Here is a 27,162-nt window from a genome sequence, read left to right on the forward strand (position 1 = left end):
TTAATATCAACATAATTTTGTTTTATTTTTATCCATTTATCATTTACTTTGTGTTTGTGCTCATTCTTTTTATATATATCTAATATTTTAAAGGATTAAATCCATTAAATATGTCTCCAGATTCCACCCTTTACTCTGTACCTGTGTCTGAGAAAAGTCCTTGCTCCCAGCCTGTGGGGTGTACTGCTGTTGCTTGTCACTTGTTACTGGGGCATGCAGGGTATGCTTCCTACTAGTACAGTCTCGGGTATAGGCAGGACCTGTGTATTTGGGTTTCAGAAGTGGGGCTTTCTCAGAAATTCTGTCTCTCGCCTCTGTAAGCAGTTGAACCCTGTCTTCTGTCTTGTGCAAAAGAGAATGTCCTGCCCGACTCCCTCTGATAGGAGACATCTTATAGGATCCTTGGACCAGGACGGTTTCCTGTTCACTCTATGGGGAATAGAGGTGTTTGTTTTGTTTTGTTTTGTTTTTGTCTTTTACCCTTTTCCAGCCACAATGGGTCTTCACCTGTGCCAAGGTCAACAGTTTACTGCCCTTCCCCAGTGGCTTAGGGGAAGAAGGGCCCAGCTGTAACTTTGTGCCTTTCCCTCAGCAGTATTGCTCCCCTTCTCCAGGCCTCACCACGGAGGGAGGCTTCTTTGGTTTCCTGCCTGATTTCAGTCCTTTCTCGAGCAATGCATGGAAGTTTACAGAGAAGAGCCTTCAAGTGGGTGTGAATTCCTCGTGTATTTGCAGCTTCTGGGTGTGTTTTACTCTCCTATTAGTCCACGTTTGTCCTTTCGTAATTTGTTACAATTTTTAGCAGAATTCTTTTATTTTATTTTGTATGGTACCCAGTGCCTCTTCTTCTTTATATACTCAACCAAAAGTAAACTTTGTTAAGTCTCATTTTTTTCTTGGAGGGGTTGTCTATCCACAGATTTCAGGCTTCTTGATCCTGTATTACCTTGGTTTTCTGATGGGTTCAAGAACACTGATGGTTCTTTTGTTGTAAGGATGGGAGAGACACTTTTTTCACCTTTCTACATACTAGGCAGGAGTGAAACATATGTGTTTTCATATCCAGACAAGCATGTATCCTGTCATTCTTTCCAAAAACTGTCTTGGCTATCCTCATGTATTTATCTTCTTAAATACACTTTAACATCATTTTGTCAAGCTCTTCATCTCCCATCCTGTTCCCCCAAAACCAGTTCTTTTAGGATGGAAATGGTATTAAAATATGTAGGCTGATTTGGGTCCCAGATAGTGTTGAAACTCCCACCACCAAGATCTGACCGTAGCAGGCAGAGCAGGTATAGTGACTGGAAGAATCCTCCAAGGCCAACCAGCCTCTAAATCCTACTCATCTGCTCTGGTGCCTTGAAATTACCAATTAGAGGTAAGAGAAATATGTCCAAAACCTTAGGGGGTTAAAATGTATGCCCTTGCCTTGGAAGGGCCAATATAAGAACTAATTTGCAACCATTACTCCTCTTACAAATCAAGGGCACATCAGTACACAAAAATTTTTTTAAAATAACTTTTTTTTTTCCATTATCGTTGGCTTACAGTGTTCTGTCAATAGTACACAAAGTTTTGGGTGAATCGAGTGAATGTGTGTATGTGACAAGAAAAGGAGAGGGATTCTGTGAAGAACATGGGAGCCTGAGGGGAAACCCCTGGATTGGGAGCTGAGAGCCCTGTTGAAAATGAGGATGCTGAACCTCCTGGTGGCCGGGGCAGTGAAAGCCCCATGGCCACCTCTGTGGTCATCACTCTTCATTCTGGCAGCTAGAGGAGGCCAGGGCTGGGGCAGGCAAGACTACTCAGGGCCGCCGGGCATGGCCGGGCAGCAAGGACTCTGTAGAATGTTTGGTGGAGGAAAAAGGTCTCTAAGAGGAACCAGAAATTATCATACCGATTGATTTGCCCTCCCATGGCCCTCACAACTCTGACTCTCTTGGAATCAAATGAAACAAACCATCAACAGTTTCAGAAAGAGTTTTCCAGTAGGAGAAAGAGAGAAAGAAAAAAATTCTGGGGAAAAAAAAAACAAACAAAAAAACCCCAGAATTTCTTGATGTTTTCCACAGACTGCTCTAGAAAGAGAAAGAATGATGCAATTCAGTAAAAGATGATGATCCTTGGTTGACCAGGACATTTCACAGACCTAAAGCCAGAGAATGCAGAGGGTGGGGACGTCCACAGGGCAGGCCTCAGTTTTGATTTTTAAGATGCAAATTTTTTTGGTAAAATTAATATTTAATTTTCAGCCAACTTCCAGCACCTCATTAGGGAAGGGCCTGTTCTTTGCCAGACTCTTCCAAGGGAACCTGCTGGGTTTGAGTGTAGGTGTCAGCAAACATTTCCCAATGCACTCTAATGGGGAAATATTTATTTTGTAACACTCCTCCCTGACCAAAAATATAATTATGTGACATGTTTTATATGACCAAGGGGATTTGGACTAATCATATCCATAATGTACCCTAATATTGAGAAAGAGTTTTAAGAGTGTTTTTTCCTTTGGCATGGACAGGGTGCTGCATCCTGGAAAAATGAGGCTTCATGGGAATTTCTCTTTAGCCCTTAGAAAAAATAATTTGGGAACATATAAGGCTGTATTTGGTTTGGGGTCTTGAATTCTGGAAGGTCTCTGGAAATGGCAAATGGGTGTGTGAAATAATTATTTGTTACTGCAAGTTCATTTCATAATTTCCTATAAAAACATACATATTCCACTTCTGACACTGCTGTGCCTTCGCTAAAACTTTTTAAAACAAGAAAGACTTCCCACAAAGTCATTTTCTGCTTTGGGAGGGATAACATCTAAGGCAAGGTACAAAGGACCTTTGCCAGAATAATTACTATTTAAGGCCAAGATCGCCAAGATTTTACTTGGAACCGAGCAGGCTGGCGCTACCCCTGCTCTGTGGATGCACCACACACATCCAGCAGCCACAGGAAAGCTGGCCGCCTGGCTGGGCAACATGCAATGTTAATAGAAATCACATGTTCTAAAGGGTGACCTGTGATTATCTGCTAAGTGAAGGTTCTGTCGGGAGAAACCGGAGTGGCAACAGCATACTGAACCAACACTCAGGACAGGGTCCCAACCCTTTTTCATCATCCACTCTTGTGTGTTAGAACATGTCCCTCTGGGCCCCTCTATGGCGTGGGTCCCAGGACTCAGCATCCCAAGGCCCAGGTGAGTTTACCAACAGAGGGATCATTTCCATGGCTGTCATGTCTGGAAGGCACAGCAGTTCAGTGATTTGGAGTCACTAGAAGGAGAGAGATGTGTTGTGGCTGAAGGCAGAACTTGGGCTGATGTTGACGAGACCAGCCAAACAGTCTGCAGATTAATTAGTGTCCTACTGGTAGTTCTCTTAGAAAGGATTATCACTTGCGAAAACAAGGCCTCTCATTAGGGGATAATTGTTCCTATATAATAATGATGCTATGAAACTAGTCATTTATCATGCTGTGAAAATCAAATTCATCATCTAACTGCTACACAAACACAACAGGAAATATAAAAATGTACATTCAGGAGTTCCTGTCGTGGTGCAGCGGAAACGAATCTGACTAGGAACCATGAGGTTGCGGGTTCAATCCCTGACCTGGCTCAGTGGGTTAAGGATACGGTGTTGCTGTGAGCTGTGGTGTAGGTCACAGACGTGGCTCAGATCTGGTGTTGCTGTGGCTGTGGCATAGGCTGGTGGCTACAGCTCCAATTCAACCCCTAGCCTGGGAACCTCCATATGCCACAGGTGTGGCCCTAAAAAGACAAAAAGACAAAAAAAAAAGTACATTCAAACAAATGTTTAGACATTGATTCATGATACCCTCAGCATAATATTTGGTTTATGGCATAACTGGTGGCGGGCATAGTTATTGGCTGCTATGTCAGCTTCACCAGTTTAGGAAATCCCTCGCCCCCCACCTCCCATGTTTATTAATAACCAGTGATGGTTCCTTAGTCCACACACCTCTTAAAGGCTCCTGGGTGTCACTGTGTCAAAACAGTGCTTCTTTGTATCTTCCTACCCAATGCATAGATAATGGTATTTCCTTTTATACACCTAAATTTACCTTGATCTCCAAGGTAGAAAGAAAACGTAATTCTGTTTTGGGGTGGGTGGGTATGGGACGGATTCTCTATCTCCTTTGTTCCTTTCACAATTTTATAGCTTTTTAATCACATTTTCTTTCATCACTCATCTTTCCAGGAAAAAGAGACCTGTTTGGGTTTGTTTGGTTTGGTTTGGTGTTGTGTTTTTGTTTTGTTTTGTTTTGTTTTGTTTTTGGCTTTAAAGGAACCATTCCATTTTCTTGACCATATAATTGCATTTCTCTGGATCTTTTCCAGCTCCATTTTGCCTTCCCAGCAAAGAGATGTTTTTAAAAAGCAGTTATTTGGAGAAATAACATCAACATGGTTTATTATTTTTCCTGCTTCATTAAATACCAGTCTGCTGTACTAACAGCTGTCAGTAAAGCCAAAAGTTAGTTAAGTAAGTAAATAGTTTAAAAATAGAAATGTTGACACAGGCACAAAGTACTAATTTGCTAATCCTTTTGGGACACACACACATATAACTAATTTTGTACACACCCACATAACTTAAGAATGTTCAAGGTAATGGTGGAATTACGTACCCACTGAGAGCTGCCAGTCAGTGGTCAATACCTTGGTAAATTATGAGTATATTGATATTTTCTCCACTCAGTATGACTGTGGAGTATGCGAATTAATTATGGGTTCCCACAATTAAACAGCTGGAGGAAGCTCTCAAACATCATCTAGACCAGCCCGTAGTCCTAAATTAGGTAACATTTGAAATAGGCAGATCAGACTGTTGTCTTCCTTGTAAATTCAAATGTGGCCAGCACTGGATCAGGCACCAGAGGCAGGAAGATCAATGGGACCCTGTTCTGGTTATGAAAGTAGGGCGACATCATTGGGTTATTGAGAGGATTAATGAAGTTAATACCCGTGAACTGCTTCCAAGAGAGCCAGACGCATCATGCACCTTGCATAAATTTGTTTTTGTTCTCATTACATCTAAGTTTCAACATTTTAACTTATGTTTTCATAATCAGAAGGAAATGGCCTATTGGAAAATACCCCTTGAGAAGTGCGGTGTGAGGAGTATGAGCAGAGTACAGTGGGAGCCTGGAGACAGGAAGGATGGGGCCCACCCAGGGGAGTGGGCACAGGTATCAGGAAGAAGTAGAATTGGGGCCTTGAAAGAGAGAAGGTGAGGGAAGAGCTTTCCAGGCTGGGGGAACAGCAAGAAGTAACTAGAGCCGTTCTTGCTTCACTCTGTGTCAGTTTCCTCTTGCGGAGGACTTGGGAGAGATGGAGAATGCTGAGAAGAGATGCCCTGATAATAACTTCTCTTTCTTGGAGGACAGTAAGTCATCCGTAATAAAACTGCCCTTTCAGATCATAGTCAGCTCGGTTCTCCTTTCTCCTTGGAGGATTTGTTTTCATCTTTTCTTCCCCTTTGTTTGGTGGAGAGGCAGCTAGGAAGAGCCTTAGCAAAATTATAAAAGAAACACAGCATGCCTTTGCCTGACCCCTTCCCAGGTTGAAGTCTTTTCCCTGCTCCGCTTTGCTCAATGCTCTTTGAACAAGAGAAAGGAACCCAAAAGCTCCTTCCTGCAGCCTGTTCTGGACTGACTGTGCACTGTCCACATACTAAGGCAAGCTTTTCGAGAATAATGTTTTAATGCAGAGGTTTCTAGACCAGTAAAAATTCCAAACATTTTGGCAACCCCTAACAGAGTGCCCACTATAATTTTTCTTTTCTTTTTCTTTTTTGCTTTTTAGGGCCACACTTGCGGCATATGGAGGTTCCCAGGCTAGGGGTCAAATCAGAGCTACAACTGCCAGCCTACACCACAGCCACAGCAACTTGGGATCCAAGCTGCATCTGCAACCTACACCACAGCTCATGGCAACGCCAGATCCTTAACCCAGGGATTGAACCCACAACCGCACAATTCCTAGTTGGATTCATTTCCACTGCACCACAACAGAAACTCCCAGAGTGCTTACTTTTTATTCTTCTAAGTGATAACATTGAAAAGAAAACAAGTACCTGCCCAATGTCACCAATATTTCTTAAAAGAAAGCATATTTTAAAGGCAACAAAGAGTGGAAAGAGTAGAATTTGAGAATAAAGGGTCGTCTTTTACAAGGAATAGAAGTAGTTTAGACCAGTCCACTAGCTTTATTTCTCTGCTGGGCTGTGATGGCTGTTTGTGAAGCGCTGCGTTGATTAGAAGGGATGGATACCTAAGGGTGGGAAGTTAGCCACCAGCAGGCGCTGAGTGGGGACAGACCCAATGTCATGCTGTCTTTGCTGCTCTGCTTTCCATTTCACCACTGGCTCTCCACATGCCTCAGGTGCTCAGCTTCATCTGCCTCCAGCTCCTAGCTGTTATGGGAACGAAGACTTGATCACTGGAATCAACCACCCAGACCATCAAGGTCAGGAGTTGACCTAAACGGGCCTGTTGTTCAAGGCCATTTTAAGTCTCCTCAATCAGTCAGCCTCACTGTTTCAAAACCCATGCTTGACCATGGCCCAAGTCTTGACGAATGCATTAGTCCTAAATGTCTTGAGGTTTAGAAACTTGGACGCCATCAAATGAAGTTAATTGTGCTTAAAATATGACTTTGACGTAAGCGCTTTTCAGAAGGTGACTGTCACCTTTGAGGCACCTGGCATTTCAAGTCACATCAAGTGTCCATAAAGTTTGATTAATCCCAGCAGCCATGCCAGCCCACTATGGACAGGCTCTAAGTGCTAGCATTAGAGAATGGAAATATACAAAACCTGCCTTTCTATTTTGGGCCATGCTCTGCAGCGTGGTTTCTAGAATAAGTCGCCACCACGCAGCAGGATTCAAGGAAATGTTTCACTCTCCTTGCATTGTGAAGCCCAGAGAAAGATCCGCCCACTGCTGACTTGTGTCCAGAATGAAAAATGGATTCCAGGTAGAACGGTGGCTCCTTATAATTTACTGGATCTTACTCAAGAGAAATAGACATGAGTATTTATTTATAGCGGCTCAACTCCCTTTCAGACACACTCCAAATTTATTATTCTTGAAATTGAATTAGTTGTAATCACTGATTATGGAAACACTGAGCAATTTCAAGTCAGGCTGGGAGGAAACCTTTGTTGTTAGACTCCCCGGCATTAAATCCTGCCTTCGGCTGTGGGCTGTTCACAGAGACCTTGATGTTTCATTTGTTTATGTTTTTGCATGTGTAAAATGGGGAAGTAGCACTTGTATTGCAGGCCTACTGTGGAGATTGGCAAGAATAAGGGGACACATAGTAGGCTCTCAATAAATAGCTCTGGTAACTATTATCAAGAATTGTTTAGGGTGGGAAAGAAAGCTCCATTGGCATTTTCCTATCCCCCTGGGACAGGGGCCAGGGGTGCAGGAGTGCCAGGAATTCTATTTTATTGTCCTGGCTTCTAAAAGTTTTCTCCCTCTGCATTATGGACAGGCAAGGACAGGAGTCACTCGACAGTGGCTTGAGAAAGTGATCGAGCAAACAGCTTCTCCTTGTTTTCCAAATGGAAAGGCCCTGGCCCTCACCTGCAACACCTGTACTCTTAGTGATGGTTCGGGGAGGTTGAAAAGACCCTTGCAAGCATGTCCTCCAACCTGGTTTGCTCTGTATGGTCCCCGGGCCATGCACACAGCAAATATTGGTCTCTGGCCTTGGGAAGCCAGGATAGCACAAGGCAAAGAGGACCTGAATGAGCTCAGGGACAGCTAAAGCCGTTGGATGCAAAAATCCCTCTTCTGTGACCATGGCTGCCTTTTGCTTACTCCATCGAGAGTAGGTAGGAGAGGGTGAGATGCTGCTGCTCAATCCAGACCGGGTTCAAGAGCAGGGGCACCACAGAATAATCTGCTCTTGTTTTTAAAGTTCTCCTCTGCTGTTTCTGTTGACTTTGTAAACACTAAACACTCAGCATCCAATAAATGCTAGCAGGCAGACGGAACTACTGACTGGCCAGCCCCCAGAGCACTGGCCACTGGTGAGGAGAGGCTACCCCTTCAGAACCTTGATGTGTGGCACAGGCCCTGGCTGAGCCCAGACCCCCCTACTTAGCACCGTCCTCTACGAAAGAGCCTGGTTTTCTCCCTGCTGGGTCCCCCACTTCTCCAGGATTTCCTCAGCGCTGTCTGTCCAAGTCTTTCTGCAGCCAGAGGTGGAGGTTTTGCTCTGGCCCAGAAACTCTGGCAAAGGAAAAGCTAGTCAGCTCCAGGCAGGACTTCGAACTGTTCACCTTCCCAGCCACCTGGGGGCTTTCCTCTCACCGGACAGCAGTGAGTCTTGTTCTGGAAGACTCCCAGGCCTGGCCAGCTGAGCTCCCTGCCTGTCTTCATGGGCCAGCCCTAACCGTGTCCCCACCCAAGGAGCAGACACCTGAGTGATCACGGGGGCCCCAGGGCAAGGAATGGAGGGGAAGGGTGGGGGCCTTCTCTGCTCAATTGCAGAGGCTCCCTGCCCTGGATTCTGGCCCATGTGCCCACAGGTGCCCAGCCCACGTGGGGACACTGAGCTCACCCTGCCTGGTCTGTTTGTGCCATAGTTCACGGCAGCCACGTTCTCAAATAGGATCCAACAGTGCAGTTTTGAACTCTGTGCAATGCTGCCGTGAAAATGCTTAACTGCTTTTCAGTATGGTCCTTATGCCTCTCTTGATTTCCCCTCCCCACGAAACCTTGCATGAATCATGGCTGGAGAATCTCTCTCCACCCCGCTGCCCCCACTGTCCCAAGGACAGAAAGGCTGGCTTCCTGGGGTTTCTCTTCCTGGCAGTAAAGTCCGGGGGCCCTGCAGGCCCATGATAACTGATCCAGGGTTAGAACATCAGGGAGCCCACAACCTGACAGCGGTGGGGCTTCTCCTTACCAGCTCACCCTGCCCCCTCCAGCAGGGAAGACGGGTGTCTGCTGCAGATTCCCATGTGGGGAAGGGAGGGGGAGGACCGTTCGGCCTTCTAGGTGCAATGGGCTGTCCTCTGAGGTCCCCAGGCCTGGCCAGGATCTCCCAACTCATCCACCAGCTGCCAGGGTTAGCCGGGCTTTTTTAATTATAATGGACAAAAACTCACTTAGGCCTCCATATTGGTTTCCAAGGGCTCCTGGAACAAAGACCGGGTGGCCCAAGCGATAAAAGTTCCTTGTCTCACAGTTTGGGAGTCTGGATATTCACAGTCAAGGTATCAGCATGGCTGCTTCCTTCTGAAGACCATGAAGGAAGGATCTGTTCGGCCACTCTCCTTGGCTGGTAGACGGCCACCTCACGTTGCCTTCCCACTCGGCATGTCTCTGTGCCCACGTCTGGTTATAAGGACACCAGTCCTATTGGATTGGAGCCCATCCTAGTGAATTCCTTTTAATTAGTGATCTAATTAAACGTGATCCCATCTCCACACACAGTTATATTCTGAGGCACAGGGGTTAGGACCTCAATGTATGAAATTTTGAGGGGACACAGTTTGGCCTGTGACAGCTTCCTAGAACAAACGCTTGTTTTCATGTGCTTGTGGCCTTGACTGGAGCTGGGCCAATGTGGGTGGCAGCTCCAGAGGGCTTTCCTTGTTCTATCTCTCTCTCTGGATTTTCTAGTCCCTTGAGATGAGGTGGGAGATTTCTGTTCTACAACCCCCCCACACACACCCCTTTGTCTCCCTTGTAGAATTTAGCAGCACTGTAATTACATAGTGTGTCATAAAGTTTCCTAGTCAATGTCTATCTCCATACTCTACTGGAAGCACCAGGACAGCCGGGCCAACGACTGTCTTGTTCTTGGCTGCATCCCCAGTGCTTAGCCCAGGCTTGGCCCTTTAAGGGACTTAATTCATAGTTGTGAGTTGTTTTGGTGTCTCTGCCCCCTTCTCCTCTTACTCCTTACAGAGGCTAGTTTCCCAGTAGCCTCTGATCCGATTTACCCGCTTGATTGCATAGTCAAGTTCCCTATCCCACATTTTACTCTGTGAGACTCATGCTGTTATTTACCCAGTGTTTGCCTTTGAAATACAGCCCATTTTTACCTTAACAAATTTATTTTTAAAATGTTGAAGTTCTGGAGTTCCCGTCATGGCTCAGTGGTTAACGAATCCAACTAGGAACCATGAGGTTGCAGATTTGATCCCTGGCCTCGCTCAGTGGGTTAAAGATCAGGCGTTGCCATGAGCTGTGGTGTAGGTTGCAGATGAGGCTTGGCTCTGGCTTTGCTGTGGCTCTGGTGTAGGCCGGTGGCTACAGTTCTGATTAGACCCCTAGCCCGGGAACCTCCACATGCCATGAGTGCGGCCCTAGAAAAAACAGAAAGACAAAAAAAAAAAGAAAAAAGAAAAAAAGTTGAAGTTCCCATTGTGGCACAGCAGAAATGAACGAGACTAGTATCCATGAGGATACAGGTTTGATCCCTGGCTTCCCTCAGTGGATTAGGGAACCCATGTTGCCATAAGCTGTGGTGCAGGTTGAGGACTCAGCTCGGATCCCGAGTTGCTGTGTCTGTGGCCTAGGCCATAGGTCAGCAGCCACAGCTCTGATTCGGCCCCTAGCCTGGAAACTTCCTTGTGCCTTGGGTGCGGCCCTAAGAAGAAAAAATAAAAATAAAAATGTTGTCATGGGTTGATATTCTACTTCTAGGTTTAAATGAGTACATATTAAAACAAGCATATAACTATTAAAATAAATGTCCGTGTAACAATGAGAGTCATCTCCTGAACCACTGGTGGGCAGTGACCTGCCCTGCCCAGGTCCTGGAGGGGAACAGTCTACCTGGTGGCTGACCATCTGTCACGTTAGAAGAAATAGGGTGCTCTTTGCTGCAGGTAACAGAAATCCCACTGAAGCTGACTTAGACAATAAGGACATTTATTACTTCATATAACCGGGGTATTGGAATAGTGAGGTGTGAAGATTGGTTCTTTCAGGGGTTTGATTGTCTCAGCAGAGACTAATGTTTTTTGCACCCCTCTGTCCTGTGGCTTCAGTGTTGGTTTAAGCTTCTGGTAGCAGCCCATTGGCAGCCATGGTCATAACATCACATTGAGACACAGCGTTCAGAGTAATAAGGGAGCTTGCCTTTGTCATTTTCCTGCAAGACTGCCATCAGCCTTCCCTATGAATTTCATTAGCTGGAATTGGGTCACATGCTTATTCCTTGGAAAGGGAAATGAAATGACCAGGAAGGTCCTCTAGGCTGGAAAGGATGTGGAAGTGACAGCCACATGTCCATCGCTCACATCAGTGACTAGACCATGGGCAGGTTTGCCATTGAGGCAGGTGCCTACCACTGATTCATTCAGTGGCTACCCCTGCCCAAAAACAGCCTCAGTCAAGGGCAGATAATTGTAACCAGGTGGGGCTCGGGCATGGCAGGTGCCACAAGCAATACATCTAGGTTCTCCCTTCAGGTGGCCATTTCTGTGCCCTCAAGACTGAGCCATCAGCTTCCAAACCGATGCTGCCTCCTCCCTGATTCCCTGCACTCCGGCTCCCAGCAGACCTGAGCACACAGAGCCAGCTCCCACCCCACCTTGGCCCCTGAGTCTGGGAAGAGAGAGTCTGCCTTGAGTCTGCTTTTGATGGGGCTGGGCCAGACCCGCAGGGCTCATTTTCTCTGTCTCCTGTTAAATTCCCTGGCTGCTCCTCAGCTGTCAGGTTGCCAAGCCCCCAGCGTCTCCTGGCTCTGTCTGCAGCAGGAAATGGGCCTGACAATTGTTCTTCCAGAGCCGGTGATTTTTCAATATGTATTTGTACAAATCCCACCCACGCTTCATCTCCCAAACCCCAGCTTGTATTCTGCGCTGACTTACTAAGCACGTACTACAAGCCCAGCTCTGTACTCGGCACTATGGGTAGGGGGTGGGCGAGGGATGGGGGAGCAGGAAGGGCCCAGAGGAAGCATCTGACATGCTCTCTGTTGTGGGGCTTGCCCTCCAGCCACAGTGACAGCCATATACTTGGAAAGTAAGGCCACCAGCCAGGATGGCTCTGTTTGGCTACAGGTCACAGAAGTGGTCCAGATGAAAAATGCCACGTGGATTCAGAGGAAGGCAAGATACACAGGGCCAGTGTGCATACTGATTGTCCTGTCTGCTCCCTAATTAACCCCAGAGTCACCTTGTTCCCTGCTGGGTGCCCTGGGACTGACCACTAGAGACTGTGTCCAGAGGTCCCAGCCCTCAGCTTCCACTTGGGCCAGTGGAGCCACAGGCTGGAGATGGGGAGAAGGGTGGGGGCAGAAGGAAAGTGAGGCCTAGAATTTATCCCCCCTGCTTCCTCCCTGACCTGTCCAGTGCGATTCTGGTCTGGATGGTTCTTCTGTGGGGCACAGGATGGTGTAGCTTTCTGCTGTCACTGGTCCCTGGGTTTCTGTTTGGTTTCTGTTAGCCTCTCCACTCCTCTGAAAATAGTCCGTTTATTCTTCAGAGCTCCCTTGAGTGTGCTGGGACAGACTGGTCAACTCTGAAGGAGCAGAGCCTGGAGCTGGATTTCTGAGGATGTGTTGAAGCTGGATAAGCAGAGAAAAGAAAAACGGGCTTTCTAGGGGGTTCGAGGCCCAAGCAGAAGTGCCAGGGAGAGGCTGAGTGAAGGTTGGGAGATTTTGCTTAGATAGGAGCAGAGGCTGGAAAACATGATCAAGGCTTAGCATGGAAGTCCTTGACTGGCCAAGTGAGGGGAGTGGCCTTCATCTCTGGGCTATGTGGAGCTATTGGAAGGTAACGAACTAATGAGGCAACTGTTTTGACTTTATTACTAACTTTTTAAAAAAATTTTTACATTTATTTTTCTGCTTTTAAGGGCCAGACTTGTGGCATATGGAGGTTCCCAGGCTAGGGGTGGAATTGAAGCTGCAGCTGCTGGCCTATGCCACAGCCACAGCAACTTGGAATCCAAGCCACATCTGCAACCTACACCACAGCTCATGGCAATGCCGGATCCTTAATCCACTGAGCGAGGCCAGGGATCAAAACCGCATCCTCATGGATACTAGTTGGGTTTCTTAACCTGCCGAGTAGCAATGGGAACTCCTATTTTGGTTTTTGTTTCTACTTTTTCCTTAAAAAAATATTATTATTATTATTTTTTTACTGTCATTATGGATAACAGCTAATATTTAGTAAATACTTACTTAGGGGTTGAATTGTGTCCACCCCAAAATTCATATGTTGAAGCCCTAATGGCCAGCACCACAGAGTGTGGCCCTATTTGGAGATGGGACCTTTACAAAGCTAACAAAGCTAAAATGAAGTCTTTTGGGGGGGCCCTAGTCCTGTGTGATGGGTGTCCTTATAAGAAGGAGAAATCTGGACCCAGAGACATGCTTAGTGGGAGGATGATGTGCAGAGACTCAGAGCAGCAGGCTGTCTACCCAGCCACGGAGGGAGCCTGGAACAGACCTTCCCTCACAACCCTTTGAGGGAAGCAATCCTGCAGACACAGAGACCTTGGACTTCCAGCCTCCAGATCTGTGAAATCATAAACTTCTGCTGGTTAAGCTGCCCAATGAGTAGGACTTGGCTTTAGCAAACTAGTGACATTCACCACGGCACTGATGGGTGCTGATCTGCGGTGAGCAGTGTTGTGTATGTGAACAGCAAGTTATCAGAGTCCTTCTGCAGCAGCCCCTCCTTCCCCCCGTGTAGGGATTCCTCCAGCCCCTCTGTCTCGGCCATAGTACTTCCAGCCCTGACACTTTTGCGTGGTGACCAGTGTATCCACTTATTTCTGTTCTGTACCAAGCACCCTTCGAGGGTTTGAGGAGACAAAACAGACAAAATTCCTTACAGTTTTGGAGCTGACTTTCAATGTTTCTGTAAGAGTTTCTTGTCCATCTCTGCCCTGAAGGAGAGTAGCTCCAGAGGGCAGAACTGTCTCTGTTGTGTTCACAACCCCTGGATGTCTGCGGAACAAGTGAGAATGAAACCAAGATTCGGGCATTGATGCCCTGGCCCAAGGTCAGTGAACGGCAGGGCCAGGACCCAGATGCTGCAAGCCAGACAGGCTAAGCCTCTGGATGGCTATTGTGCACTCAGTGTCTCATCTCAAACAGAAGGGACAAGGGGCTTACACCACAAAATGGAGTGAGCCTCTTTCCAAGTCCTTGTTAGTGCCCGAGGCACCTCATTTTTCATTTGGTATACGGATGCCATGGCTTCTGCTCAGAGGACTGGAGGGATGTGTAAAAGCAAGGCGTACATATTTCAACTTTCTGTGGATCATCCATTTCTGTTTTAATCACATCTAAGTACTCATTTAGCTTGAGAGAAATTGAGGCCCACCTATAGGCCAGCAGCAGTTGTGGGCAGGTGCCCCTCAAGCCATAGTGCCCCTGGGACCTCTGGCCCTCATGTAAGGAATTGAGGCTGGTGGTGTGCGGTGGTGAAGGCAGGCAGTGTGTGGTGTGACAAGCTGCTGCTTCAGTTCACAGCCCTGAAATGTGCACTTTCAGTTGCATCCTCTGCTGGAGGAAGGCAGGAGAGGGACAGAAGTTACCAGCTGGCTGGAGGCCTGAGAGTGGAACCAAGAAAGCAGATTCTAGATGCTGAGAGAATCCTTCTACCCCATTGGCTGTGTTATTTCCCACACCTTCCTCAGCCTCAGCTACTCTTGTTCAATGGCCCAGGAGCCAGGTCTCATGCTTTCTTTGGGGCCATCAGATCATAAGCATGATCACCTTGACAGTACAATTACACTTTAGTTACCTCCACTTCTGCTGGGCACAGAAATCCTCAGCCCACAGTGCTGAGGGTATGGAGAGCTCAATTGCTCACACAATAGGCAACACCAGCCCCGGAGACCACTTTGGAAAGGTGGGGGACACCAGCCTGGAAAGACAGCTGATTCTCCATGCCAGGTCCTGAAATTAGGGTGGTCCAACCTTCTGTGCAGCTCAAATGCAAACCCTCAGGAAGCCTGGTGCTGGCCCCAGTTCTCCTCCTCAATCGTGGCCCTGGCAAGACGGCACGTGGACAATTGTCATCTGTCCCTTCTAGTAAAGTGTTCAAGAGTGTGAATGATTTGTTCACTAACTGGAATGGCTCCTTGATTCCCCCATAATAAGGCCCCTCCCCCTCATCTGCTCTTGTGGGTGGGAGGGGAGGACAGAGGACAGCCATGTGCTAGGAATTGGGCACAAGTGTGGGGTGGTCCAGGGGTTGCACTGCTCATGTGAATGTCATCATCTTGTGTGTTGTGGCAGAAAGAGTTGAGAACCAAACCTCTCTCAGGTTGTTAAGAGATGGGCTTCTGGAAGACCCATTAACGGGATGCTTGGAAACTGGCTTGGAAAATTTGACATGTTGTCACTTTCATCGGCTAAGCAGCCTACAAACATTTTCCCGCTCCTTCCCATGACTCCTTCCAATTTCTTTGCTTCAGCCCAACTATCTGAATTTTCCAACTGAGATCGCAGATCCAGAGGGAGCTGGCTCCAGGCTTGGGGAGGGTGTCGCAGTAAGATGTGAGGACCAGGGACAGGAGCCTCGAGGCAAGTCCATTTCATTCTTTATTTTGTGATATCAAAAACCTGCACATCACAAGGCAACTCATCGCTAAATTCCTCAGAATTCTGCCTCATCTGTGGAGCAACCGCAGTAACCATGCTGCATCTAAGATTGAAAGCCCTCCTGGCTGTGTGGCTGGTGAGGTCCTGGCTGGTGGGGATGCAGACCCCCCTGGGCTGACTGCTTCCTGGTGCCTCTGGGAATGCAGATGAGCTCAGGCTACTTTGCAAGCATGAAATAAGCCCTGGGGACCAAGGACCAGAGCCACTTGTCTGACAATTTAGACATATCTGCATTTGATAGACAAAGCCTAACCCAAAGGGTCATTCTCTTTTCTAGGGACTCTCAGCCACCCCCTTCTGTTTCTCCTTCCCTCTGACTTTTGCAATGGCCCAGAGGAAAGTCTTAGGTCTGCCCACCTCCCACCATGAGCAGGGACCCTTTGAGGACCCACACCAGGGTATCCTTGCCCAGGTGGGTGAGACAGCCATGGAGTTAACTGTCTTTTTTGTGTCTACATGCCTGCCCCCCACCTCCCCGCCCCGTGAGAAGCATGATGGATGCTTTGGCCTCCCTAGGGGGCAAAGCTGAGGGCTGAACTGAGGTGGGAAAGAAAAGCAGGTTTGTAAATAAACAAGGGCAGAGTCAGAGGCCCAGGGCCTCGCTCCTGCTGAGGCTTTCCGGGCTTCTGATGAGGGGAGCTCCTGAGGCTCCCTCCCGGGCGGCTGGGGAGTCAGTTATTGTTTTTGGATTTCACTGAGATGAACTCCAGATGATTTTCCAAGGGCTGATTTCACAGCACATTTGCTCCATCTGAGCAATCACTCTTTGCAGCAGTTGGATTTCTATTCAGCGTTTACCTCGTGTGCCCGGAATCAGGACTGTCTGCCTCCTTGGGGCCGAATTGTCTTATTTTCTTTGGGGCTAGGCCAAATCCTTTCCATCAGCCTTGGTTCCATCTAGGCATTTCCATTTGCATGTGGGCAAGACCAGACCAAGTTCACAGAGGTTTCCAGTGCATAGATGCCCACTCCTTGCAGAATGTAAAGGGTTGGACGAGAAGCCCTCAAATCTTTTAATTTCGCAGGGAGATACTTAGCTACAATGGAAGACAACAAAGGGCCAGAATGATACCCAGCTTAAGAAATATCATGTTTTCCGCCAGGGCGCTTCCTGAGGAGCCAGGACAGGTCTGCAGGGGAAGGCTGATGGGACCCCGGGAGGAAGAAGAGGACAGTGTCGTCTGCAGCAAAGAGCACCCTAGGGGTGTGCAAGGCGGGGTCCTGGGTGGAGTGGGGTGGGAGCTACGTGTTGCCTGACCTAGCTGTCTTGGGGACCGACCGGATGCCTGGGGTCTAGACATGGTAGACCTCGCCGTGAGAAGCATCGTGTCTTTCTGTGTTGCGTTGCACCAGAGGCTTTTGTTTCTTTATCTTAATTTTCTATCTTAAAAAATGTTCTGGTATTTGTACTTCTGTAGTACAAAGAAAACCAGGCCCTGAAGTCAACCTGCTGGTCTTTTTTTTTTCCCCCCACACTCAAGGGAAGAAATCTGTGCCCAGCCTTGATGCAAGAGCCACCGGATGTCTAAATTGTTTGTTAGAATGAACAGCAGCGTGTTCTCTGTGAAGCAAACCCACCACGACTGGTGTCAACCCTGTCCTCATGCATTTCCTCATCAGGAAACAGGCCGCCCTCCCCGGGGAGCCATAGTGCACTGAGTTCTAAGATGCCCTGCTTAGCCACTTATCTCACTTATCCGACCTCACTACTGGGGCTCAGGGTCCATCTTTTCCAGTTCACTGGTGCCCTCCCCAGCATTGGGCATGGGGATGTTTCTGCTGCATTGTCTTCCTAGTTCTTGTCTGCACATGGCAAAGAATTGAAGCAACGGACTTGTTAGAAAGCATTAGAAAACATAAGCAAGCTTCTTAAAGTGAAAGTACACTCTCAAAGGGAGAGCCGGCCGCCCTGCAAGTAGGGAGTGGCCCCACTCTACAATCGGGTTTTCCCTTATATCCCCATGCTGCAGACGGATGTGAAGACTTGATTTTTCCCACCCAGGCCCACTGCGCATGCGTGAGCACTGAGTGGTGATTGGCCTCAAGTGTACGCCTCATCTGCACGGAATGTATTGGATCTTCTGGTTGGTCTCTGGGCAGGATACCTCATCTGCCTGGGGGATGGGTACCGTTAAGTCTCCTGGAAGGTCCTTTGACTTTGTGCCTGCACCTTGTTCTTATTGTTTAACTTATGGCATCCTGTTTTGGGTGATAATTAATGGCTTGTTCTGCCTGACCGGTTTCCTATCCTATCCCTATTCCACACTCCATGGCCCTGTCCCTACCTAACAGGCCATGGAGGGTGCCTGCCATTCACTGGCTGCTTCTACACACTCCCTTAATGGCGCATGCCCCCCACTCCCCAATCCCACTGCTTCCTCCAGCCCCTGCATCTCTCTCTCTTCCACCCTCTTTTCCATGTCCCCAAGGATATCCAAGAACTGTGCTTGACGACCCATCTCAGGGCATCCACCTTGCAGAAGAGTGAGTCTAGTCTCAGGAATCAGACGTGAATGGCACGTATTTGCCACGTATCTGCTGTGTATTCCCTGTGCATCCCTAAACTAGTTTCTCAACCTCCCTGAGCCTCAGTGTCTTCATCTATAAAGACAGAAAGAGGATTAGTGATGTGATGAGTCCTAAATTGTAGACGGTAGAATCTGGTGTTCTTAAACAGCGTCCCCCAGTGTTAGGGAAGTATGAAAGAAACAAGTTCCTCTCCCCTGGAGTTTCTTTCATAGCTAACACCAGGGTTAGAAAGCCCTCTCTGAAGCTTTTTTCTTAGAAATTTCACTGTATCCAAGAGAACTCTGCATCCAAACTGAATTCTAGAAGGAAAAGAAAAGAAAGGAAGTAGACGTTCGCCAGACCCTCAGGGATTGGCGCACTTAGTTCCATTTGCTGTACGCTGTGTGTCCCCAGACTGTGGGGATCAACTTTAATCATTCAAAGATTATGATGGCTGATTGTTCCCTGACATTGGCTTTTGTCATTATGGGAGGTGGCCTCTGGCCCTGCATCTGTTGAGTTCATTCATCTTGTCTTTCTCTCTGGGGCCTTTTAGTGAACATAGCTTGGTCTTTCTTTAAACTCTCCTGCTCTGTTTCCCTGTGCCTTTCTCCTGACTCAGTGCTCTGATCATAACCTGAAGGCCCCAGCCAGGGGTAGCGAGGTGGGCGGTATCTTGGGCTTTGGAGGAATAAGTTGGCAAAGTAACTCCTCTCTCTTTGCAGCTCAGGTCTCCTCACTACCCCAGATTCCTTGGTTGGAAAAAAGCTCTGGAGGGTCTGGAAAGTGATCATTTCCTTAGAGGATGTGAAGAGAAAATTTGTGGTTAGAATTAAGTGTCTATTTTCTACCAAAGTGAGGACCTCTGTGCTTAGATATCATTTCCCAACGAAGAGCATCTATGCACACAATATCCAAGGAGAAAACAGCTCTTGAGTTATGGTCCAAGGCCAGTGGAAGGGCCGGAAGGAGATTCTGAAATCCAGTTGCCAATTTCTTCCATGCAATTGGTGCCCAATTCTACAAACTTTACATTTACATTACTATAGATTACCAGAGCTTATTTACTTAAAGTCTGCTAAAAATTATTAAGTACTACTAAAATTTTGAACAAAGCATTGTTTCATAGTGTAAAATCTAAAGCAGTGTGAAATATTTACATGATAAAATATAGACACATGAGAAATAGGTATTATATACAAGACTTATTTAGTATAAAATCATGTATATATGCTTATAATGTTTTTATAAGGTGAATGAAAAATTCTTATTTGTCCCTCTAATTAAAAAAATTTTTTTTATCTCTTTAGAGCTGTACCACAGCATATGAAAGTTCCCAGGCTAGGGGTAGAATCCGAGGTGCAGCTGCTGGACTTCACCGCAGCCACAGCAATGCCAGGTCTGAGCCTCATCTGCAGCTACACCGCAGCTCATGGCAACACCGGATCCTTAAACCACCAAGCGAGGCCAGGGATCGAACCCACATTGTCATGGATACTAGTCGGGTTCATTACCGTTGAGCCATGGTGGGAACTCCAAATTTTTAAAATTATTACTGAGGAGTTCCCATTGTGTCTCAGTGGGTTAAGAACCTGACTAGTATCTATGAGGATGTGGGTTTGATCCCTGGCTCTGCTCAGTGGGTTAGGGATCTGGTGTTCCTGTGAACTGCAGTGTGGGTTGCAGATGTGGCTCGGATCTGGCATTGCTGTGGCTCCGGTGTAGGCCAGCAGCTGCAGCTCCGATTCAACCCCTAGCCTGGGAACTTCCATTTGCTACAGGTGTGGCCATAAAAAGAAAAAAATTTATTTCTGAATTTTGTTGTTTTTCTTCCAAAAAGAGGACCAGGTAGAGGGACAGGCATCGGCTCTGGGAATTCTGCCAAATCTAGGTTGGCCAGGGTCAAAAAAGTTTGGGACACCATCTAGAGACAGGACACTGCAAATAATTCTTCCCAGCTTCCTCTCTTCTTCCTCAATATGATTTGAGAAGCAATGGCTGGGCAGTGAAGCATTTCCACAATCCCACATGCACAATGGTAGGAAAGTTCTAACTGTGATGGTATAGGTATATATTATCATCTAAGACAAAAATAGTTGCCTTGTCCACCCAAAGGTATAGTGGGCATATGGGTTGGTTGTCTTTTCATCTCCATTTGCTATCTAAAGAATTCCTCTTCAAGAAAAGAACAAAGAGAACGAATCCAGCAATTTAGGCATCTGCTCTGCTATAAGGAGAGGAAAGATTCAAAGACAAAAGTCAGTATGGAATATTTTACTTGCAAGCTTTTAGAAGATATATATAAACAGAGATCAAAGGGAGGCAGAAAAACAAGGAAACATGGTTGATTATATCCTTCCAACAATGGTAATTGAGCCTCACTTTGCAGGGAAATAGGTTCCCTTTCACAGATTTGATGATGTGAGCTGTAGCCAAGACTGGAACACATCTGGCATGTCCTGGAGCTCCAGCTTGGGGGCTTCAGTGGTCTTTAGTGTGTTCACAGCGGGAAGGTCAGTGGCACCCAGCACTGGGTCAAGTTCCATGAAGAGTTGGTGTCCGCGGCGGGACCTGGGTCCACCCGGCTTCTCATCAACCCAGAGGCAGAGCACCCACAGAGAAACAGACACACCACATGTTACATGGAAAGGCAGTGCTTTGTATTTACGTTTTTTTTTTTATAAGTACAAAATGTGTCTTTATTATACCAGAGTTGGAAAATTCTAAGCCATATAACAAGCAACATAAACATAATCATAATCCCTATACCCAAGAGTAACCACTGCTGAAATCCTGGTACCTCTTCTTTCAGTCCCATGTGCATGTATGGGTATGTACGTTTACACACAGATCAGACATCAGCCAGGAATTCCCAGTCCCTTGTGTTGCTGGAAAAGCTCAACCCTGCTACACACTCTCCAGAAGGCCAAGGCCTCCCCCGTGTTTCTGTGAATTGCAGGGGCCTTATGTCCTCAGGGTTACTTCAATCTCCAAACATCTATTTCTACAGCCATTTAAATTCTGTTCTGTATTTCACGAACCTTGGTGAATGTTAAGCTTTTAACTGGATTTCGGCCCCAAATGTCCACTTACCCAAAGCACTTTTTTCTTTTAGGGCCACATGCGTGGCACATAGAAGTTCCCAGGCTAGGGGTTGAATTGGAGCTGCAGCTGCTGGCCTACACCACAGCCACAGCAATGCCAGATCTGAGCTGCATCTGCGACCTATACCACAGCTCACGGCAATGCCAGATCCTTAACCCACTGAGCAAGGCCAGGGATTGAACCCTCATTCTCATGGATATTCGCTGGGTTCTTAACCAGCTGAGCCACAACGGGAACTCCAAGGAATTTTCTTAGGGACCTTTGTTCTTCTAGAAACTGTTACAATAATAAAAATCTTGAGATCATAGTCTATATACAGTCTTTATTCTGCCTTTTCAAATTGTCCATTACATTTTTAGCACTTTCCCACCGTATTAAATATGTAACAACCCAGTACTTCATTACGTAAATGCATCCATTTCACTATTCCGCAGTTGTTGGGGATCCTTTGCTTTGGGGAAGTGTATAAAGCAGAAACGATTAGCTCTTGTGAATGTTTTTAAGGTCTAATACTAATTGCCAAATTGTCCTCCAGAAAGGTTAGGTATGTCAATTTGCACACTCCCCAGCTGTAAAGGAAAGTGTCAAGTGACTTATTCTTTAAATGATTTTCTAATTTGGCTTTGATTGTGGGAGAGACTATTTCAGAGCAGTAAAGTGCCTGGTCCATCACAGCCACAGAGAGCCTGGGGCACGGAGGGAGGTCTTGGGCCTGACTGGACTCCAGGGCCCTGGGGTGGTTCACAAACCTCTCAGGACCTCATGCTGCTGCCCCACCCAGGCGAGGTCACACATTGTCTCACGTAACCTAAGCAGCCCTCACGCCTGCCTCCTGCTCTGAGAGACATAATGTTCCCTGAGTATCTCCCTTTCCACCTTGAATCTGAGCCTTTAGCCTCCCAGCTCCTCCTCAACAGACCAGGGAGGCACTGGCACACCAGCCTGTTCCCCAGCTCAGGGAAAACTGGATCTGGACTCACCTCATTGGAGCCTGAATGGGATCCAGACCATCAGCCACCCCATCACCCATCCCTCCAGTAGAGTTTTTCATGGTTCTGCTTCCCTGCCACCCGAGAGGTCACAGAGGTGCAAACAGCAGAGCCTCAGACCTCATCTTTCCTTTCCAGACCACCTTCTTTCCTTTCTGGAGATGGGAGACATAGAGGGAGCCTGAGACCTGTCCCACCTGTGGCTGATAGGACCTCCTCGGTAAGTTCTGCTCTTCCCACTCAGCAAAGAACACGTGTGCACAGGCAGCCGAGCTGCTGGCCGTCCAGACTATTTTTAAACAGACTAAAAATACTGGCTTACCTCAGAGGACTGTGCTGAAGGAGCTTGTTTAGGGTGTCAGATGAACCTTTGCAAATCTAAAATGCTTTGCATCACCTGCTCCTTCACCCCCTGGGTTCCTCCCCTGGGAACCAAGAGAGTTATAAACTCAGGCTGGCAAAGAACAGGGTGATGGGTGGACTGACCGGGAAGCTCTCTTTGTGGGTTTGGTGATGCTCTGTGAGATTTGACCTCTCTAGATGCTGGCCAGCTCCAGGGCAGATCCTGAACTGCCAGGCCCAGAGCCAGGCCAGAGCATAGAAGGCTCCCTGTATGTGTTGGTTGTTGAAGGGTGTTTCTTGGAGGGGGCAGCACAGGTGCCTGAGCTGTTATGATTTCTGACACCCCTGTTGGGTAGGAGAAGCCCAGGCACACATGTGTCTACCCCGCTCCCCTCCCCCTCCCTTCTACCTCAGCCCTGGGCCCGTCCCCTCTGCTTCCCCCACATAAACCTTCACGTTGCATCGCAGCGGAAGGTCAAGTGCTCTCCTGTTCTAGGGCAGGCACTTTGGGTTTAACCTTGAGGCAGAGGCTCAGCTGCCCTGACAACCCGTGGCTTCTTTCTGCAGCAACACCTCCTGCAAAGGTAGCCCAGCACGTCCTTGGCCACGGGTTTCCCGGGGCAGTAAAAATAGCTGAGGCCCCGCAGCTGCTGAATGATGAGTTCTGGAAGGAGATGATTGATTCTCACAGCTGAGTCCCGGGGTCAGGGAGCGCCAAGCAGGCCGAGGGGCCAGGGTGAAGGCTGGGCTGGCCCCGGGGCTGCTCTAGATAGAGCTGTTGACAGAGGGATCTGTGCTCCCCCCACCTGGGTGGAGCACCGAGTAAGCGGATTAAAAGGAACTGCAGAGGGCTCTGTGAGAGGGAGACCGTGCAGCCCTTTCTTTGAGGCCAGACTGGACCTTTTTTGACATATGCAGTCACCTCCCCTCCTTCACCGGGGACAAAGTTCAAAGTGGGGTGGGAGTTACTTTCCAGGGAAGGTGACGGGCTGGTACAGTAATGGGAGCCCCCGCTTCCCCTAAAACGATGGAGCTGTTGGGGCTTATGAAACACCCCGGGGACACAGGTGTCAGGTAGCTTCTGGCAGCCTGGGGTCACTCTCTGCCCTCCCCCCCACCCTGCCCCTGGGCTGCAGCAGTGCTCTGCCTGCTTTGTCAGGGGGCTGGGCCTGGGCCATTGACCTGGGCTGCTCTGATTCTTCATGGTGATCTAAGGTGAACCGTGTCCGTGGAGCTCCTGACCAGTAACAGTAGCTTTTAAGCCAGGATCCTGCAGTTGTTGGGCTGTTCACAAGGAAACAGCTGGAAGGGTGAAGTTCTACAGCTGGACCTGATCTGGACAATTCAGAGATACAGCCATATGTGTTTACTTTACAGTGCATGTTTTTAAGGCAGCCTATAGCCCAGGGTTCCATACAGCAAAAATAAGGTTTCAGAGGGAGAAAGAAGAAATTGCTAGAGGAGGGAGGAACTAAGAGACAAATGAAAAACAATATATTTTCCTATGAGATTATTAAAAAGATGACGAGGCATCCAGACATGGGTGTGTGTGTGTGTGGGATAATCCAGGTGGCTTTTCTCCCCAGGAAAAGGGGCTGCCTTGTCATCAGAGCAGAGGGACGGGGGAGACCTACTGGTTTTCATGAAAGATGTAAAGATTCTGCAGAGGAGCTTGAGTTAGGACTACAGGCCAGAAAGAGAGGTGGCCCCTCCTTTTGTCTTTCATGCTACCTGCGGGGCATCAAGGTGTGTCTTTATCTTTCTGGAGTCACTTGAGATGCATGCACTCAGCCTCCCTTTCTTGCTACTCTTTGCTCAGAGGTGGGGTTGCAGATATTGTGATTGGTGTGGAAAAGATTCCAGAACTGTAAGAAAAGGACCCCACAGTTTACCTCCAGGTCTGTCCTTGATACCTATGGGGGACGAATGGAGAGTCTTTCTCTTCCAAACCCTCCTCTGTCCTGCACAGTGGGAGGCCTCGCATACACCCATGCACAGACAACTCAACAACTTGGATGCACATCCAAGCTCCATCTCTGCATGCCACTTGGCCACTGCCTGCAGCCAGGAGTGTGCATATTGTCCACCCTCTGGAGGACAGACCTGGGCAGAGGCCATAGGTGGGGGCCATTTGGGTGTGGCATTTCCAGGTTCAATTATCTAAAGCAAGACTAGAGTGAGGTGTCACTGGAACTAGGTGGGCACAGCCTCGTGGTCCTACAGACTTCTCATTGCCTCATGGGAAGTGCTCTGATCCAGGAGGGCAGGAATGGGGCCCCCAAAGTACGGGGCAGAGGGCAGGGACCTCAGTTACTCAAGTCAACGTCTGGTACTGAGTATGGCAAACTAAAGCTGTCAAAACAGGGCAAATTTCCCCCCAGATCTCCTCCCCACCCTGTGTCCTGGTCAGTGCCCTCCTCCACCCCCAGGGGAACCCTCAGAGCTCAACTCCTTCCCCATCTCCAAAGCAGCTTTTGGTTCTGGCAATTCCTATTCCTCCAGAGTCTCCCTTCAGCCCTTGGCTGCTCCCCAGTGTCAGCTCTCACTTGTGCCTGGACCAATTTCCTGGCCTCCTGAGTTGATCTGCTCCCCTCCTGTTGCCACACTGCCACCCCAGCAGTTTTCCCCAGGGTCAATATGACCTCTCCACCTTCTGTCCTGCTTAAAGCTCTTCGGGGATCCCTGTGCCAAGAGGATCTAGTCCAAGCTCTTCAGCCCAGCACACAAATCTCTGTCCTTACACTGCCCACCTCTGCCCTCCCCCAGCCTCCACTGCCCTCCCCCCAAGCCTCTGCTCTTGAGCTTTGTCAATGTGCTGTATCCTTTCTGACCTCCTTGGCTCTATTGAAGTGCCCTTTCTTGTCTGACTGGTCAACGTGTCCTCGCTTTCTCCCAGATGGAAACCCTTCCAATGCCCCCTACTCCCTTCCCCCCTGCCCTAGGTGAAACTGATCCCCTTATCTGTAAACTGAGCTGAGGCCCACATCAGAGCAATTATAACATATTTTCTAGCATTTATTTCTTTACAAGTCTGTTTTTTTTTTTCCTTTTTCTTTTTTTTTCTGTCAAGCTGGAAGCTCCCTGATGGCAGGGGCTATATTGTTCTTCTGGGCATCCCTGTGCCTGGCATGGAGCTTGTGTTGAACTGAAATAAAAAAGTGTCCCTGTGATCAATGCTTGCTGCTCCAGATGGAGTCCTGTGTTGATGATCAGACATTATTTGATCTGTTTTCCCTGTGTATTGTATATGGTAGCAATTCCTAAACAATGGGCAGGACCTGATCACAAGGTTCAGGCACGCATTCAAGACATGGATGAGTCCATAAAAGGTGCTCGGTCTTGCTGAGAACCCTTGGCATCGCCAGTAGCTGGAAAAGTGCTCGAAGCCTGCAGGAGTTCCAGGCCTGTGGACTTTGTGTCTTAGGTGCCAAGGTCATCTCAGGACGAAGGCCAGGTCCATTACTCTGGCTACTTGGCTCTGCAGCCACTTCCTCCAACAGGGGCATCTTCCTCACCCCTGGAAGGGGAGGGAGAGGGGAAAGGGTAGACAGGTATGAAACCAACTCAGGTGGTAAAGGCCTGGCTGCCCCTCATCTACCCATGATGCATTGGATGCGCTTGTGCCAAAGATACAATCATGAGCAAAACGCAGCCCCACCCTTGAAGGATCCACACTCAGCCTGGTAGAAAGAGAAATAAACCAGTGGTAACAATGAAGCAGAACATTTGCCCAAGTTGTGTGAAATATCAGATGATGGAAGGACCCTGCCACCAGCCTCCTTCCCTTGTCTCCCCGCCCAGTGTGACCTCTCTGGTCCCAAGGCCCTCTGTCCTTCTTGCTCACTGAATTCTTCACACAGTGCCCCCTGCTGGCCCCCTTTCATCTTTCAGCTGAATATCATTTCCTCAGAGATGCCTCCTCTGTTGCTCCTTCTATGATAATGTCCTCACTTTAATCCTCATTATTTGCTCTTAGCTTCTTGTTTATTTCCTATAAAGCACTTACCCAATGTGGCTATTTTATTTATATTTTATTATTTCTCAAATCCACAATAGCTTCCGACAGAGGCAGCCTGCATCCTGTTTCCTCCTGTATTGACAGCATCTGGTACCTGGTAGGGGCTCAGTACTCTCTTACCAAGCAATTGAAGGAGAAAAGGACTCTTGTTGGTTCTCCGGGATGTGGTGGTGTGAGATGGGGGGAGATGTCACAGGGCGCTTCCCAGAGAGAGGACATTTGAGTAGGGCCTTGCAGCCTTGCAAAGCATTTGCCAGATGGCAGGGCCATTGCAGGTGTATGAGCAAGGACACAGGCAGCCCAGCTGCTGTTGGCAATCTGTCCCTTTTTGTGCACAGCCCCTCCTTGGCGGGGAGGGGGGTAAACTATTAAACCCCTACTTTGACAGGTCTCCCTCTTGGGCAAGCCCATCCAAGGTACACAAATCCAGCACAGGAGTTAAAGAAATTCAGCACAAGCTGAACAATTAGAATTCAGGGAGCTCCCTGAGGGACCCAGCAAGGACAGCAAGGACACTCAAGTAACCTCAGATGATTCCGAAACCTGGGAAAAATACTCCAGCAAAGCCCAAGTCATCTGATCATGAG

General features: G+C 48.0%; 1 long non-coding RNA gene across 1 annotated transcript; it reads right to left on the reverse strand.

The window, feature by feature from the left end:
- Positions 1-20,380: 20,380 nt before the first annotated feature.
- LOC125121242 (uncharacterized) lies at positions 20,381-22,441 on the reverse strand. The gene is made up of 2 exons (XR_007133413.1): positions 22,207-22,441; positions 20,381-20,706 (listed from the first exon to the last, which is right to left on the reverse strand). It is a non-coding gene; the product is annotated as an uncharacterized LOC125121242 (long non-coding RNA).
- Positions 22,442-27,162: the final 4,721 nt, after the last annotated feature.

This window comes from Phacochoerus africanus, chromosome 2 (genome assembly GCF_016906955.1).
Source record: "Phacochoerus africanus isolate WHEZ1 chromosome 2, ROS_Pafr_v1, whole genome shotgun sequence".
NCBI classification, from domain to species: Eukaryota; Metazoa; Chordata; class Mammalia; order Artiodactyla; family Suidae; genus Phacochoerus; species Phacochoerus africanus.